Here is a 7,167-nt window from a genome sequence, read left to right on the forward strand (position 1 = left end):
CACACAGCGGCCGCCACGGCCACCTTCCCCCTGGAGCCCACCGCCCGCTGCCTCCGGCGGGCCGCGGCAGGCGGCCGCAGCGGGTCACCGGCACCGCCGCCCGCCCTCTCGCCGGGCCCTCCCGGGAGCGCCTCGCCGGCCCGCCTGGCCTCCCCCCGGACCGAGCGGGTAACCCCGCGGTGCACACCGCCTCAGGGAGCCCGGCAGCGCCTGCGGGGGCCCGGCAGCAAGCACTTACCCGAGCTCTACGAGGTCGGCGACAAACGCGACAGCTGCCCCATGGCGGCGGCGGGACCGGCCCCCGAGCTGACACATCAACAAAGATGGCGGCGGCGGGCGGGGTTTCGGCCAGGGGGCGGGACGCGGGACCGGGGGAGGCCGGGGGCCGGGCCGGACCGGACCGCGCCGACCGTGCAGGGGTCCACGGTGCTGCCAGGGGCTCGGAGGGGCTGGGACAGTTCAGTCCCGGCGCATCCCAGAGCCGGCTGACGCGGCCCCGGCACCCCGCGGTGACAACGTGATTCATCGTGGCTGGTTCAGCCTGGAGAAGAGAAGGCTCCTTAAGGGGGGACCTTAGAGCAGCTCCGGTGCCTAAAGGGGCTGCAGGAAACCCGGAGAGGGGCTTTGGACAAGGGCCTGTACGGACAGGACAAGGGGAGTGGCTTTAACCTGCCAGAGGGGAGATTTAGCTTAGACATTAGGAAGAAGTTCTTCCCTGTGAGGGTGGAGGAGCTGCCACACAGGAGAAACTCCTCACCCCAACGGTTTTTAAGAGAGATGGGCACAAAGATACCCTGCTTCTTGCAAGATCAGTGCACAGACTAACAGAGTGGCTTCTTCCTTAAGTAAACAGCATCTCGTTTTCCAGAACCAACCCCTACACACGTCGTCAAAAGCCTCTTGGATCCACATGCCATGTAAGAGGAAATCCAGAGTCTCTTTATTGCTTATTCTGACACGATTGGGCATCAAAAACCTGGAGGATGCCTCAGTGTGGGGAGTAGCAATTTTTCAGTGGAACACTAAGTGCTTTGGAATCCAGAGCACTACACAAATGCCATTTTATTTTATTTAATTAAAAATAAATGGAAAAAAAATACCCTGGCAGGCAAGCTGTTAAGTGAAAACGGTTGCATTTACTAGAGCAGATCAGCTAAAGTGAGCACTGGCTGTTTCCTGCAGGAATCTGTTAAACAGAACAATAGGAAGGCAAGTTAAAATCACTGAACAATTTGGTTTGGCAGGGACCTCAGATGCATACGTAGTTTAATCTCCTATGCATGGCAGAGTAAACTTTGATGTTAGATCAGATTGCTCCTTTATTTTGGCCAATTTACTTTTATATACATATAAAACCATACACATACCTATATGCTTCATATCTATAACCCCAGCGATGATTTCTTCAGTGCATACCTTTGATGACTTTGAAAATAGAACGTGCTGCATAACATTACTTAGAAATGTTAATTGGGAGAACTGTTTTCCTCCTCATTCTTTCCAGGTATTTGGAATTTCAGAGACACAAATGCAAGTTTTGGGGTCCTAGAAAATGTTCCCTTGAAAGCTGTTGTGATTTAACCCCGTCCAGCAACTAAGCATCACGCTGCTGCTTGCTCACTCCCCCAGCAGTGGGATGGAGGAGAGAGCTGGAAGATTCAAACTCATGGGTTGATAAAGACAGTTTAATGGGACAGAAATGGAAGAAAATAATAATAATGGCAATAATAAAGATGAAAAAATATAGAAAACAAGTGACGCACAATGCAATTGCTCACCCCCAACCAACCAATTCCCAGCGTATTCCTGAGCAGCAGTTCCCCAGCCAGCTTCTCCACAGTGTACCATGCTGAGCGTGATGCCATATGGTGTGAGATACCCCCTGGGTCAGTTGGGATTGGTGTCCCGGCTGTGTCCCCTCCCAACTCCTTGTGCACCCCTAGCCTGCTCACTGGTGAGACAGCATGAGAACCTGAGAAGTCCTTGACTCAGTCTAAGCACTAGTCAGCAACAACTACAACATTGCTGTGTTATCAACATTATTCTCATCCTAAATACAAAACACAGCACTGTGCCAGCTACCAGGAAGAAAATTAACTCTATCTCAGCTGAAACCAGCACAAAACTCTGTTACAGACTGTTAAAAACAACAATGGGATCTTAGAGACAATCAATATGCAAGCTATTCAACACTGCCATAACTAGAAAAGTTTGTATGTTCATTATTTTGGGAAAGTTAATACTGCTTCAAATAATTAATCTCCTAACCACCACCTCTAAAGCAGTGGAGTCAGATGAATGTCTTTATAACGTCATTTAGGTAAAAGCATAAACAAGAGTAGGTTGTAGAGAAAACATGTGGCCTCAGCTTTAACCTCCAAATAATATTTTGGAGGCAAAATATATTTTGCTTTGCTCGTAATATGCTGTGCATTCAGTATTGCTAAAAAAAAACATAAAAATCAGGTATGGAATAGAGACAAGCAAAATTTGTCCATTTTCAGAAAGCAGTGCCATGCAACACACACTTGTTAATTGCCATGCAGCCCAAGTCTAAGCTTTGCTTTCAGAAATGCTTCTTTGCCACTCCTGCTCTTGTTCTGCAGCTGAGTGGCAAAGTTCACACAGTCCTGCTGCTCTGTAACACAGTCACTTCAGTGCCCAAACGCTTCTTATTTGGTCTTCTGCTTATTCACAGGCAACTACAGAGACACCAGTGTACTCTGGCCTTCTCAGATTTATGCTTCTGCTTTGCTGTACGCTTTGTCTGCAGCCCCCCTGGCATTAATTGTGCATGGCTTATTGTGTCCCATCAGACTTGGCAGAATTTCAGCTGATTTTCACCTTTTATTCTGGACCTTTTTTTTCAGCAGGACTGAAATCAGGTTCAGAAAATTGAACCTGGTTATTACAGTTCTCCCTTAAAGGCAAGTGAAAAGGCACTTTTTTAGTACTCGGCTGGACTCCCCATGGCTCTAGTCCTGGCACTGATGCTCAGACAGTTCTGATTTACAGTATCTGTGCTTAGGCCAGGTTTTTATTTAATGAGTATCTTATCCCCAGGAGGCATCCACAGATACTTAGGGAATGATAATGACAGGATACAGAGAAAGCCCCTTTCCCAAACTGCCTGCATTCATATTAAGAATGACCAAATTACTGTAATTTGGCATGTACAAATGCCGAGGAAGACAATTTCTGAATAAGAGAACCTACCATCTGAAATACAGTCAGTCACACACAACAGACTTCTGCTGGAGACAGCAGCTCTGCATTGCAGAGGCAGAAGCAGAATTTAGACCATATTTTCCCAAGGTTGTAGTTCTAGCTTTTGGCTCGTGCTGTGTTATCTAGAAGTGTTCATGTAATTGCTCAATTTCCAGGTGACTTTAATTATACAGAGCATTTCTACAGCTTTGCCCACTGAAGGGCCTTACTTTCCTGGGTTTTATTACTGTTCCTATGCTTTCTCCTTCAACTAAAGTGTTAGCAATGCCACTTCAACAGAGAACAATGAGGTGGCTTGAAATAGCAGATGTGCTGAACACCCCACACTCCTCTGGGACTACTGGCACTGCAAGGCTATAGCTGGCATTGCCAAGGAGCTGGGAGCAGAGTCCAGGTTGCCTGATTCCCATCCTCTGTGTTTGTCACAAGGCAGGTCTGCTATAATGCAATTACCCTGGGCTGATCTGATTCCTGCATTTCACATCATGGCAAGATTACATAAAAAGATACTATTTTGTTCATTAGGAATTGGTTTCATTGTTTATTTTATTCTAAGCAAGCATGATTTACCATGGGTCTTCAGGGAGCACCATCCACGAAACCACAGGAGCCCCATCTTCCCCCCACATGTCCGGTAGGGACAGGATCTCTGCTGAAGCTGCAGTCCCACTGGCTAAGACCCTGTCACACTGTCACCAATCCATGCACAGCAAATCCTAATTGTGACTGTCATCATACAAGTGCTCTGAGTAAGTTATACCTGGAAAACCTACTCTCATTATAAGTTGCTTGGACTGTCCTTTGTTCAGCATGTAGCTCAGTGGTGTCCCAGCTAGTCTAGGCACTTAGTGGTGTCCCACCTAGTTCCTAGGCACTTAGATTCTACATTATTGGAGCTAATGACACACTGGTACAGTTATTACAGAACTTGCACATAGGGAAGCCCAAAGCTCTTGCTAAAAATTGCAGGCAAGCCACATCAACCTCCTGCAGCTCCTGTGATGCTGCTCCTGATCAGCCTCCATGCTAACAGCACTCTCTCTAGTTCCCTCTCACACTCCTTCACATTTATCTTTTTTCACTGCTGCAGCCAGACCTGCTAGATTTTAATTTTAGCATTCATTTTCCTGTGGTCATTTACTGCCCTTTCTTGTTGCAGTATCCTGAGGCATGAAAAGCCCTCAATGACTGACATTTAAGAACAAAACCAGTGAAAACAACATTTGCCCTGTCTCAATCATGCTTTGGCACTTTTAACTGCAACAAAACTTTGTGCCAATTCACATGCTGATAAAGTTCTGTCTTCAGTGGGATACGTGGTTTTCCTTTTCATTGCACCCTGTCAATATAATTCCAGCGCAATCTATAGTGCTAATTACTGTCATTTCAAAAGACTGTTCAGACTGGCAACATTGTTTTGGTTCAGCAGGCCTTGGGGAATGGAAATGTGTAGCTAGCTAAATGTACTAGAATATTGTAAGTCACAAAGTCTATTTCTTTTCCCCAGAGAGAAGTTTGAATGACAGAGAAGTATTTTGTAATGCCTGAGTGGTATTATTGCTACTCAGGCACAAGGATTATTGGGTTTATCTTATGGACCTAGGCACAAGGTGCAGGGAGGTAATGGATCATAACTGCTCCATCTCCCCACAGCCTCCCATATACAACTCTGCCTACTCTGACATGCAAAGCTGGGCAATTTGGCAGCTGGATTTCCTGAAATCCCACCTAATCTTACCTAATTTGCCCTCCTTCTTTCAGGGCAGCCTCCAGCACAGTCAGCTTCTACTCAGATTGCAGCTGAGGGCCACAGATTTATTGGAGCCAGGGAAAGTCTTTCCTCTGACTTTAGTAGGGGGTATCTGAACCAGGTACAAAAATCTCATACAACCTTTGATGTGTTGTTCCTTTTTCTCTTGAGAATGATTAGCAGGGAACAATAGTTTGGCAGGCAGGATCCTAGTCTTAAAACACAGGAGATTTGGACTGAAATGCCATCACAGCCAGACTCCAAATGACTTTAAGACAGAATAGCTGTGCTTCAGTTTCTTCTCCGTGAACAGAGATATTAATTCCCTGCCCCACAGAACCTTGTAAGAATAAAATCCATCACTGACTTTATGCACTTTAATAATAAGTGCAATGTAGGCACTAAAATAGAATAGATTCATTTAGTTTTGGTGGAAATTTAATTGCACAGCGCTGGAAAAACCTGAGGGCATGTCTAAGTACAAGCGTAACTGCATCAGCGTTGAGGACAAAGTATGTTTTCCAGTGAAGATAGAGACATAAGGATGGGAAACAAAAGTTAAAGGAGGAAAAGAGGAAAACAAAAGTTAAAGGAGGAAAACACCTTTTATAGAAAAGGAAGAGGAGAAAGAACAAATGAAAGCAGAGAATATATTGGAAGTGGGAGATGAAGTGATGTATTTTTCAGGCTGCAGGGCAAAAATCATCATAGAATCACAGAATGGTTTGGTTTGGAAGCGATCTTAAAGCTCATCCAGTTCCAACCCCTGACACAGACAGGGACACCTTCCACTAGAGCAGGTTGCTCCAAGCCCCTGTGTCCAACCTGGCCTTGAGCACTGCCAGGGATGGGGCAGCCACAGCTTCTCTGCGTAAGCTGTGCCAGGGTCTCACCACTGTCAGGAAAGAACTTCTTCCTAATATCTAATCTAAATCTTTCAGTTTAAAGCCATTTCCCCTTGCTCTAGCTCTACAGGCCCTTGTAGATGTCCCTCTCCAGCTTTCCTGTAGCCCCTTTAGGCATGGGAAGGACACAGGACTGCAGGGGGGGTCTTACAAGAGAGGAATGTAGGGGGACAATCCCCTGCATTGACCTGCTGGCCATGCTGCTGGTGATGCAGCCCAAATAAAATATTATAAAATACAAATGCATCAGTTTAATGCATTGAATGTCATCATTCTTCATAAAACTGACAGCCACCTTCTGAACTTGTAATAAACAAGGCTGTCTAACTGATGTCCTGATTTTCCTTTATTGAAGAAATTACATTAAGCAGCTACACTGCTTTCCTGCTGCTCACCTATGAATGTTGGCCCAACATGCTAGTGTGCCTGCCGCTGTGAACCACTGACAGGCCAAGCCATAGAATCATAGAATAGTTAGGGTTGGAAAGGACCTTAAGATCATCCAGTTCCAACCCCCCTGCCATGGGCAGGGACACCTCACACTAAACCATATCACCTGAGGCCTCGTCCAACCTGGTCTTGAACACTGCCGGGGATGGAGCATTCACAACCTCCCTGGGCAACCTATTCTAGTGCCTCACCACCCTAAGCTGCTCAGGCACACAGCTGTGAGTACTGCCTGTAGGTTGTTCTGAAATGAAGAGCTAAGGACAGTGCTACTCATTGCTCTCTCTAGCCAGTATTTTGTAACTTTTAGTTATTCTTTCTGCATCACTAAGAGCAGTACAGTACAAGAATCCCCAAGGAACACATGGGGTTACGAGTGAAACTACGGATGTTTTGTTGTCCCTCAATGAGTTTTGATGCAGAGAAAATTAGTAGTGCTTTTGAGTAATAAAAGCAGTCTTCTGCAACGCACTGGGAGTAATACCATTTGTGATTGACATGGTTTTGGCCATAGTTAAGTGACCACCACACAGCTCAGCTCTCAAGCTCTCATAGCTCCATAAGCCTGGGTTGGAAGGGACCTCAAAGCTCATCCAGTTCCAACCCCCTGCCATAGACAGGGACACCTTCCACTAGAGCAGGTTGCTCCGAGCCCCTGTGTCCAACCTGGCCTTGAACACTGCCAGGGATGGGGCAGCCACAGCTTCTCTGGGCACCCTCTGCTCACCACCCTGCTTCCCTCAGGTGACCTGACCCCGTGCGCTGATGGCCGGTGCCCGCCCATCTCATGAGGGGGCCTGGTCCGTGCCGGGGCCTCATCGCCCCCCCGAGCCCTTT

General features: G+C 46.9%; 1 protein-coding gene across 3 annotated transcripts in view; it reads right to left on the reverse strand.

Annotated features, from left to right (window-relative positions):
- The window catches only part of CCDC186 (coiled-coil domain containing 186), a 37,965-nt gene extending 37,647 nt beyond the window's left edge, over positions 1 to 318 (reverse strand). Inside the window, exon 1 of one of the 3 annotated variants that reach the window (XM_062607919.1) lies at positions 239 to 316. The gene's annotated coding sequence lies outside the window, so the exon portion shown is untranslated. Of the gene's footprint in view, positions 1 to 238 lie in introns of all 3 variants that reach the window. The other 2 variants (XM_062607918.1, XM_062607920.1) reach the window with 2 other exon arrangements.
- Between the last annotated feature and the right edge of the window lie 6,849 nt (positions 319 to 7,167).

This window comes from Pezoporus occidentalis, unplaced genomic scaffold, assembly GCF_034315485.1.
Source record: "Pezoporus occidentalis ecotype Australia unplaced genomic scaffold, CSIRO_AGI_Poc_V1 ctg127, whole genome shotgun sequence".
NCBI lineage: Eukaryota > Metazoa > Chordata > Aves > Psittaciformes > Psittacidae > Pezoporus > Pezoporus occidentalis.